Source organism: Nansenia antarctica, assembly GCF_963989245.1.
Source record: "Nansenia antarctica genome assembly, chromosome: 5".
Lineage (NCBI taxonomy): Eukaryota > Metazoa > Chordata > Actinopteri > Argentiniformes > Microstomatidae > Nansenia > Nansenia antarctica.
In genome coordinates, this window is record NC_137690.1 from 15589439 (window position 1) to 15598918 (window position 9480).

At 41.2% G+C, this 9480-nt stretch overlaps 1 gene segment (V, D, J or C); it reads left to right on the top strand.

The window, feature by feature from the left end:
- Nucleotides 1–5233: 5233 nt before the first annotated feature.
- LOC308157069 (Ig mu chain C region membrane-bound form-like) lies at nucleotides 5234–8917 on the top strand. The segment is given in 4 exons: nucleotides 5234–5357; nucleotides 6949–7296; nucleotides 7624–7938; nucleotides 8403–8917.
- Nucleotides 8918–9480: the final 563 nt, after the last annotated feature.

The following is a 9480-nucleotide window of genomic DNA, read 5'->3' on the forward strand; positions in this document are numbered from 1 at the left end:
ACACTAGTCCATCAGCTATGGTAATTACAGGCAAGAACTGCTCCCCCCTCTTCCCTATACAGTATCTAGAGGCTCCAGGCAGGGCTGCCCATTGAGCCCACTGCTCTTTGTGCTCTCTCTTGAGCCGTTGGCGAACACCATCCGTCAGTCACCCATGCTATCTCCGATCTCTATCAATGGAACACATCATCACATTTCTTTATATGCCGATGATATATTAGTCTATACGGATAATGCCATACAATGCATCCCACAAATTCTATCTATTCTCGAGCAATACGGTAAACTATCTGGCCTCAAAATAAACTGGCAGAAATCTGCTCTGCTACCTTTGAATCAAGCAATAACCAATGCCCATGCCCCTCTATCCATTCCATTCCAGTTGTCAAGAATTTTACATACTTGGGGATAGAGATTTTCCCTTCAACTCTTACAATAGCTAAACACAACTATGGTAACACATTAGACAAAATCATACTTGATCTGAATAGATGGTCCTCACTGCCTAATTCACTTCGTAGCCGAGTTTCAATAGTCCAGAGTATTTTTTTTTAGCTCAATGCTACCTCTCCCTCCACCAACTCAGTACTGGAGTAAGCTAAAAACGGCTGTAACAAAATGTATATGGCGAGGCAAACGACCGCGTATTAAGTTCTCTACAATGCAGCGAGACAGGACAGACGGCGGTCTCTCCCTTCCAAATTTTAAACACTATTACTGGGCCTTTACACTTAGACCTCTGCTAACTTGGATACAACCTGAGGCTTTGGTGTCATGGCGGGCCCTGGAGGAGAGTCTGGTGCGTCCTCACTCACTCCAAGAGCTTCTGTACTCGAACATTCCCATCATTCACTGTCGCCGGAAATTTGGTCCCATAGTGTCCCAACTGATTTCGATATGGAGGGCAGTAGAGAAACTGAGAGTGGTTGCCCCTTTGCATGGAATCCTTGCTCTCCATTGTTTAATAATGCCAGACTGCTGATTGGTGGCCATCCTATTAAGTTCTCTCGATGGAAAGAGAAAGGTGTCCAAACACTGGGAGACATCTACGGAAATGAGGGTTTACTTACTTTTCAAGAGCTATGCATAAAATTTGGTTTGCCATGTTCTTCTTTTTTCTTTTATTTACAATTGAGAGCTGCTCTGAAAGCCAGTGGAGTCTCTCTGCAAACTCCTCTCACACCACATCCATTGCACAAAGTCCTTTACAGCACTGATGGCTCTAGTGGCCTGGTTTCTAATCTCTATCGTTTTATTTCTAAACACGCTTACACACCCCTGGCTTTGGATACTATATGGAGGGCCGACATCCCAGAACTAGATTCAGCCTTTGATTGGGATAAGGTCTGGTCCAACATACTGTTAGCATCTAGAAATCCTGACCGCCAGCAAATTCATTACAACTTCATACATAGAGTTTACCTGACACCCAAGAAACCTTTCTTGATGAAAATTAACACACATCCTACTTGCACCTTGTGCGCTAACAAGGCCTATGGCACCTACATGCACATGGTCTGGGAGTGTCCTCCAGTGGCTAGTTTCTGGGAGATGGTGGCCTCTAACCTCTCTGAGCTATTTGAGACTAATGTGCCTTACTCCCCCATTGCACTTATCTTAAACAATCTATCCAATGTGGGCCTACCTCTGATCAAGAAGCGAGGCTTACTAGCCGGAATTACAGCAGCTAAAAAGTTAATTGCCACACATTGGAAGCCTCCCCATACACTTGCTCGGAGAGTCTGGGTCCTAACTTACCTAGACATAGTCTACTTAGAGCTATCAACAGCCCGGATGCACGGGGCAAAACAGCCAATACTGGAGATGTGGAACTCAATTTCGTTGAGCCTCAAAAGCTTAGTATAACCACTTGATGTAGCGAATAGCCTGGATCCCGGGTGGGGGGGTGGGGGGGTGGGAGGTCGTCATTTTAATTTTGTTGTGGTTTATTTTTGGTTCTTGTTTTATTTTACTGTGCCGTGTTGTATGTGTCGTTATTGTTTATAATGTACCTGTCTTGTTGTCGAGTTGTTTAAAAATAAAAAAAGTTGATCACAAAAAAAAAAGATAGTGGGCTGTTAACTAAATAAAAAGAAGATATGCACCTAACATAACATCTAGATCTACAGTATCGACAACATAATACATATCTAGAAATTAATTTAAGTGTCAACATAGTGAACCACCCCTTAAGTAATAATATATTTGTATAATAATATATGTACACTAAGTAATTGTTAATGTTGGCAGAACAGTAATAATAGACATAGTGGGGTCATGTTGGCCTTAGGATATCTGTACTGGTTACTATTTATGTAATGAGCAGCAACAGACAGGAAACCAGCCTCATGATTTACCACGCTGATAGAACAGGTGCTTCCTCTCTGCAGACTGTAGGCACATTAAAACCTCATTTGAACAGGGGCTAAAGACACCACAATTATAATATGAACCAAGCTGCTTGTCTAAGTTTATAGTCTGTTGCTAAAAAACACACTGTGGGCAGTTGCTGAAACCTTACAGTAACAGCGAATTGAACACTTTTAATTTTTTATTAAAACCCTGAAAAAATAGCAACTGAACACTTGTTCTATCGTGAAGTAGGTAGTAGGGCTGTACAGATTCATACTGTTGATTAATCAGACAGTTTAATCAACATGTTTCAGTTGACATTTACATTTACGAAAAACATTTTTAGATGTATTTCTAATCTATACATCAGACCAAGCTGAAGCTAAAGTGGCATGTAGCCAGGTAAACAAGAGGCTGGTAACAAAGGAAGCTTGGTTCAAGTAATTAGCACTCTTTTGTCTTAAGCCCTATTTGAACAGGACTAGTATTACTTGGGGACCTCATGTGATGTAGAAATTACCCCTCCCCCACGTCTGTGTTTCATGCAGAGCATTCGCATGGGATAAGCAAAGTCTGTATTTTACTCAAATTTACTGACATTATCACCCAGATATGATGTCAAGGCTTTGTATAACATCACCTTCCTGAACGACAAAAGCAATGTTTGAGCAAAATTTGTCCCCCAAATGCTGTCAAAACTTCATAATTCTTGACCGGAAACAAAACAGAAAAAAGGTGCGGAAAAACAACAAACCTTGCAAATGACCCCAAAACACTGAGATGTCAATTTGCACTGGACTAATATTATCACATGACCGTGACCATGTTTTGTTGATTTGCGATTTGTTGAATTTTTACATTACAAATTACGGACATGGCAGATTCACATGGGATTAAGATCACAGACGACCTCCGCAATTATTACAAATTACTATACTATTCCCATGCAAAGACTGCTTTTGAATACTCAAATACTTTTGAATACTCAAATACCTTTGAATACTCAAGATGCAGCTTTTGCTGTTGCACCCCATGGCCAATCAATTTTGAAATGTGTTAGGCTATACAGTAGGTCGACTGCTTTAGGCTACACTCCTACAGCTGCATTCGTAGCCAGACTGAAATGTTACTGGAAGCTGTAGTGCTTATTTAATACATTATCAGTCTGGATTCTGTATTGATTTCTCAAAATATTATTCACAAATTCATTAGGCTATAGGCCACTCCTAGCTCTCCGCTTTACACGTTTATAAACAATCTCTATGGCAAGATGCATCATTCACCCAAGTTTCATCACCTTTAAGGGCTCTGCACACAGCGTGCGATTTCTGTTGCGCATCAACGTTCCATTTTGAAGTTTGAATGGAAGTCTATGAGAACATCGCATTTACCCACACACGGCCCCGATTTTAATCGCACGGCGAACATTCGATTCCATTCATTTTGACAGTGCGACAAAACTCGCACGCCGTGTGCTTTGTCCCATTCAAAATGAATGGAATCGAATGTTCGCCGTGCGATTAAAATCGGGGCCGTGTGTGGGTAAATGCGATGTTCTCATAGACTTCCATTCAAACTTCAAAATGGAACGTTGACGCGCAACAGAAATCGCACGCTGTGTGCAGAGCCCTTTAGGCGCAAAGGTTTTTGTACATATATCTGCTGGTTCGTTGCACTGTGACGATGCTTTTGACTACTGGGGGAAAGGAACAATGGTTACGGTTTCATCAGGTAAGACATTCAACTCTTCATTTTCATGTTTTGTAATCTTCAATGAAATGTCTAATTCGTACATTCGATACGATTCGATACCTTTCTGCTGAAAGATGTAATTAATGTTCTCGTAAAAACGTCCATCTGATGTCAAGCTTCGTGTGTATCACACGATCACACGGTGTGACACACTTGCATAACGTAAAATAGTAGGAGCATTAGGTCTACAATAAACAGAAATACAAAAGGGTGCAATGAGTGTGACCTAATTTAAGAACACTTTCGATAGGGTTAGGCCTATACTATTATGGTAGCCTTTTTGTACCAGTCGGTACATTCATTCAGCACTGTGCTACGGTGCTTTTGACTACTGGGGTCAGGGTACAATGGTAACCATCTCATCAGGTAAGAGTTACAGGATTTATCTAATTCATAACAACATTAATTTAAATATTGTCGCATATTGTTGATGTTAAAACTCGTATAGGTAATATGTATGTTTAGATTGGGCATTTCTGCTGTTGCTCAGCTGTCTAAGAATGTTTTTAAAACGCATTAAGTAGCCTATTATATGATGCTTCTGATACAATGTTCCAAACTGAGCGACAGATGTTTTTTTGTTCATGGTAATATAGGCTTCCTAATAAGCAGTCGTTAATACATGAACAGAATACCAATGCCTTGAGTCGTTTCAATGAACTTTCAATTAGAACTTATGGAAATAGAGAGCAGTCTGAATTGTCAGTGAGTTAAAGATTGATGTTCACAATAGGCTACCTAAACGCTGCTGAATAATTCATTTGTTCCTATGCAGAAGAACAACAACAACAAACGCAATATTTAGTCGGATAACAGAAATGACGGAATCAGTAAAAAAAAAAAAAAATCATCGCAATATTAAGAGGGGAAACATTTACATGTATTCTGTGTAGAGGCTATTACAGTTTGTATTTAATAAACCAAAACATGTTTTGTCTTAGCTGCACCATCTGGCCCAACTGTCTTCCCGCTGGCACAATGTGGGTCTGGAACTGGGGACCTGGTCACTCTGGGCTGCCTGGCTACGGGCTTCACCCCAGCCTCCCTGACCTTCACATGGACCGAGCCCAGCGGCAGCGCCCTGACGGACATCCTTCAGTACCCGCCGGCCGTCCAGAGGGATGGGAAATACATGGCAGTCAGTCAAGTCCGTGTCAAGAAGGTGGATTGGGAGGCGAAGAGGGATTTCCAGTGTGCTGTGGAACACCCGGCGGGTAGTGTGGTGGGAAAACCTGTGAAACCAAAACCACCAGGTAAGATTCTGCCAGGTGGGGGGAGAAAATGTGTGAAAATTTGATGCCACTTTGCCAAATGATCGGCAGTGAATGAAGCCTTAATGGAAACGTGGTAAACCGTTAATAAGGTTCTATGATGACGCTGAAATATAGTGATAATATTGCCATATTGACACCAAATATAAGGATATGTTATATCATCCTTTATGTAGTATGGTAAAACATGATCTTTCAAGTATCTATATAGGCCTTACAAAGATATAGGCAAAGGTATAGGCAGGCTTAATTATGTTTAGCCATGCTTAATTACGTTTTAAGTGGGTCCTATTCTGACTGTCAGTATCCGTCTTCTAATTTAGAACAGTACATATGTGGTTTATGGTAAAAACAAAATAACTCTTTAACAGCAGACATCCTTATTTAATCGCAATATACTGTAGGCTGAGATACTGTACAGTAAATAGCAACACAAAAAACCTGCATTGACTTATGAGGTGGGAAAACATTTTGGGGAAATATGAAATTATTTGATGCAACTGGAATAATGCTTAAGTCACAAAAGATAAGTGTATTTGCGCTTCTTTGAACTTATGAGTGATGAATTGAAAATACTGCATGTATGAATAGACGCATAGCTTATTAGATGTATTGCAAGTTGCAGACCAAATTGAATGAGTAAGAATTACTTTTATTATTATTTTTGTAGTCTATTTTGGCCAAAACTTGACGTGGACATCGGGACATTTGGGAATTTTAAGCAGTACAAATATAATATTTTTATATTCTTAGTCTTGTTTACCACTCGGTCTTACCAAAACGTTGTCTTAGCTTGTCTGATCAAACATCTAATGTCTGTTTTGAGTTAGAACAGTAACATGGGGAAGTATACAAATAAAAACAGATTTCAACTCATTTAAAAATCATGTCAGTTGTGACCAGTTGAACATCATAGCAGTAGGACTTCAGATGTCCTCAGTTGAGTCAGGTGGTTGAAGCTCTGGGCGGTGAGGATTGGATTGTAGCTGTAGCTTGCCCATGTTTCTTTGAATTGGTGGCTGACTGTCTCTCCCTGTGTATGGTTACTCTGGCCCGGGAGGTTGCCATGAGTGTTGGGCTCTGTTTGCTTTCCTCTGCCTACATAACCTTTTTATGTTGTCTAAATCTTTGCATGACTGTATACTGCATATTCACATCGTGAAGCAGTTTTGCTGTAAATCTGCATTTGTGTGTCTGGCTTGTCGCAATCAAGTTACTTTAATTGTCATTTTCCTATGACATAACTTACTTATGTTTCATGTGTGATGCATCTCATCAATCTGTCATTTGATCATTAAAGTGGCCAAGCAGCTACAGTAGCTGTGGTCTGGTGGTTGTGCTAAGCACATTCCAAAACTGCACCAAACTGTCGCTTTTAATAAAGGTGTGTTAAAGACAAGAATGGATAAGAAAAAGTAAATAAAGCTTTCAATCAGTTAGTCATACATCCATCTATGGTTGGTTTATCAAGCCTTCTGAGGAAACCTCCTTTCCATTCAGTTTTGTTCCTCTATCAGCATCTGCGTATGTTTCCTCAGCTTCTGCGTCATATACGTGTACGTTTGTTTTTCAGTTGTGTTGCTGCAGTCCCCGTCTCTTTACATTATGACCCCCTCTAAGGAGGAGATGGAACAGAACCAGACGGCTTCCTTCGCCTGCTTTGCCATCGGCTTTTCACCCAAACCGTACGCCATCAAATGGATGAGAAAACAAAATGACAAAGACGCAGGCGTGCAGGCGATATTTGAGGTTAACACGTCTTATGAGAGCGGGAAGAAGAACGAGTCGACTCTGTACAGCGCAGCGAGCTCTCTCCAGGTCAAGGACACTGATTGGATGGATGCAAGAACAGAGTTCACATGCATGTTTGAGCACAAAGCCGGAAACATATCCAAATCTGTGAAGTACTCTTCCCCAAATAGTAAGTACAATTTATCGATTTGTATCTACATCGTCTTTAAGACAAGTGATAAATAGTCTTGATGGTACTCTATTCAAAGGAAACGTTAGAACACTTTTTTTTTTTACAAGAATATACTATTGATAGTAGTGTGTTCCAAGTCAATGGTAATAAACAATTTCCATAATCGTATCAAATTGGCCTTTTGTGGGAATCGGTTACCAGTGTATTTGAGGACGGATCACAGACAGTAAAGTCTAAAACTGTGATCCAAACAATTGTGTCGCCACTCCAATTGCTCTGCTGTTGTTCCACACATCTGACCTTCCCTGCGTCCTCTCTCAGCAGCTCACAGCTGTGGTGACTATGTGGACATTCAGATCGTCCCACCCTCTCTGGAGGACATGTTCATCCTGAAGAGAGCGGAGCTTGTGTGTGAGGTCACTGAGAAAGTGCCCGGCCTTGAGACGGTCACATGGCAGAACGAGGACGGAAAAACCATTGTAGGCAGGTCATCCAAACGTATACGAGACGGCAAAGAAATCTCCACTAATGCGGTCGACATCCTTTATGACGATTGGAGCAAGGGGGCAAAGTTCATCTGTGTTGTTGAACACAAAGATGACATCGATAAGCCAACGAAGACCTACACAAGGGAGAACGGTAAGGCAGACATTTTGGTTCCACATTTCCTCATTTAAGTTTAAAGACTAAGATGTTGTGTCTTAAATGAGCAGTTTACCCAAATTACAAAATCTCATATTATACAAAATCTCATATCTCTTCACCCTGAAATTAGTCAAGACAGACTTTAATTCACACTTTGGTTCTGTTCATGTGGGCACTGTCAGTAACAGCTAATTGATAGGATTTTTAACCCAAAATCCAAAGGAAGTCAATGGACCCTAAATTAGCATGTTTTGAAGTGTACTAAATGAGTTAACATCTCCAGTGTAGCGTGAGTGAGCCCGAATCACTGTTAATGTTCATCTGCAGAACCAATGTTAGAGTTCCCCTACCCCAGATAAAAGCCTTCTCCTGGCCTAAGCATCTTCAACAGTCCTTGATTTAGTCCAGGACTTGGCCTAACCTGTGGAAACGGCCTAAGTGTTTTCTCATGCTTCCAGGGGGAGAGCTGAAGCGTCCGTCCGTGTTTCTGCTGGCTCCAGTGGAACAAACTAGCAGTGACACGGTGACCCTGACTTGCTATGTCAAAGACTTCTACCCCAAAGAGGTTGTAGTGACTTGGCTCGTTAACGATTTACCTGTGCAGGAAACCGTCAATTCGACCGCGTACCAATTCCACACCACTGGGCCGATTCAGACAGGAAACACCTTCTCTGTCTACGGTCAGCTAACCTTTAGCAACGACTTCTGGAAGAACAAGGAGGTGGTGTACAGCTGTGTGGTTTACCACGACAGTGTGATGAAGGCCACCCAGGTGCTGGTCAGATCCATGGATAGAACCTCAGAGAAGCCCAACCTAGTCAACCTCAGCTTGAATATCCCTCAGAGCTGCAAAGCCCAGTAGAGCTGTTATGGTGTTTGTTTTGTGACGCTCGGCTTGTTGTGTGCGTGTGTATGTGTGTGTTTGTGATGACATGCGTGTCTTTTTGAAGTGCAGAATAAAAAAATAAAAACATTTTAATTCATAATCCCAGTGATGTATGTCCTGTCCTGTTACTTGTCATGTGTGTCCCGTCCTCCCACTCTGTGCAGAGCTCTAAGTTACAGTAGTGCACACTACAAAAAGTACATCTAAGTAAGTTAAATATCTTACCTCAAGGCAATATTATGCTTGTTTTTTGCCTGACTGCACTAGTTTTAAGATGTTTTTGAGAGCTGACTTTTTGCAATGCAGTGTCTCTCTTTGAAGACTGAATGTCAACTTTCACACAGCACAAATAGAAGTAAGCACATAAGGGAGAATGAAGGCCATGTATGCTCTCATAAACATAAAAATACAGTTCCTTAGCCAGCAATGAGAAAAACATATAGAGTAGGTGTTCTGATTGTAGTGAGCAGAGAGGTCGAATAGGTCAAGAGTTTAAAGATCCCTTCTTTGCACATTTACTGTACTGTAGCTGTACGTGGTAAAGGTTTTCACCAAGGAAAAGCTTCTAGCATCCACTCATCCACATTCATAACAGGGTTAAAGGAGATCTGGTCACAGGAGAGAAGGAAAGGACAGACATAGTACATACA